A 1537-nucleotide genomic window follows, 5' to 3' on the forward strand; every position below is an offset into this window, starting at 1 on the left:
TCTGTTGCTATCATCACAGCTGAGCCTGCTAACGCGGTCGGCCTGGAGCTGGTGAGATTATCGTTGCGTCTGGTCGGGTCGCACTCACGCCCTCATGTACTGCCAACCTCTTCTGCTAAGAACAGACTATATGACACCAAATAGAAGCACTTTCTTAAGTTTTCTAAGTCATGGTCTCATTTGGAGATCTGATATATAGTCACTTTTTTAAAAATTTTGAATGATTAGTCTCAGCAGGATTCATGCCAAGAAATGTATGAGATCAGATCAAATGAAATCAAACGTGAAATTCATGATCTCAGCAGCCAGTCTAATCATCAGTACAACAGTTGAATATATACTCTCAACAATTTTTTATAACTCTAGAATTGATTTGATGTGTAAATTTGTCAGATTATCTTGAAGGTAGTAATCAAATTCAGTTTTATAAGCATGTAGTTTTGCCTGATATTCAGTTGCAATGAATGTATGCAAGTTCTGTTTCAAAGTTAGTATTATAGTTCTATATGATATGAAGTGTTATCAAAGATCATTACTTACTACAGAATTGTATTTCACTGTCTTCATATCTTAAACATCTGCTCATTCAAATCTCTGATAGTTAGTATTGTAGTAGTCTCAGACTAATTTAACATATGAGTCTTATTTCTTCTCTGTTCAATCTTGATAAGTGTAGATATTAACTTGATAGAAGAGATCTAGTAAAGCTTCTACAGTATAGTACTCTGCAAAAGATTGTTCAGTTTTACTGTAGTAATGTATTAGTTTATTTCTTACAGTAATAATAGCCTGTGCTATAGTATCATCTCAGACTGAATTTCTTTTTAAGTGATTCAACTGCTTCTCAAGATGAGTAAATACACTTTTATACATTCATCAGACTGACTGCAGTAGTGATGTATAAGTGATTGAGACTATCTTTATTATCTTATAAAACTGAAACAGTAAATTAATCATATATTTCAACTGAGTTCACTTCATATCAAACAGTTTCAATATCTGAATCTTTTCTTAATCAGAGTATTGCACTCAATAATCAATCATCTGATACAATTGAAGAGTCTGAACAGTTATCTCATATATTGAACTTCATCATATTATAACATTCTGTATTATATTCAGTGATGTGACTGATTTCTTCATTTATTGAATGTCATAGAATTGTTATTATTATTTAGAGAAGATAGAAATCACATTAGCAATATTTTAAATCTGTGATATTTAAATTATTAGTCAATCTATTCAAAATTAATAGTAGTATTATCAAAAAGCATTATTAAAAAGTAATATTAAAAAGTATTATTAAAAAATATTATCTTTTATAAAGTGAATGTAAAAGTTACTTGAGTAATCACTTTCATCTCATTCTCATCTCAAGAATCAGTCATTTCATTATTCATTGTCTCAATGTTAAGATTCTTTATCAGTGTTTATATTATAAAGTAAATCATATGAGCAATGCAGAGAATATGACCTTATTATTATTCAGAAATGTGAAGTCAATTTTACTTCAAGCTCTTATCATAGTATAGTTATC

The sequence above is a fragment of the Blastomyces gilchristii genome, assembly GCF_000003855.2.
Source record: "Blastomyces gilchristii SLH14081 genomic scaffold supercont1.2, whole genome shotgun sequence".
Lineage (NCBI taxonomy): Eukaryota > Fungi > Ascomycota > Eurotiomycetes > Onygenales > Ajellomycetaceae > Blastomyces > Blastomyces gilchristii.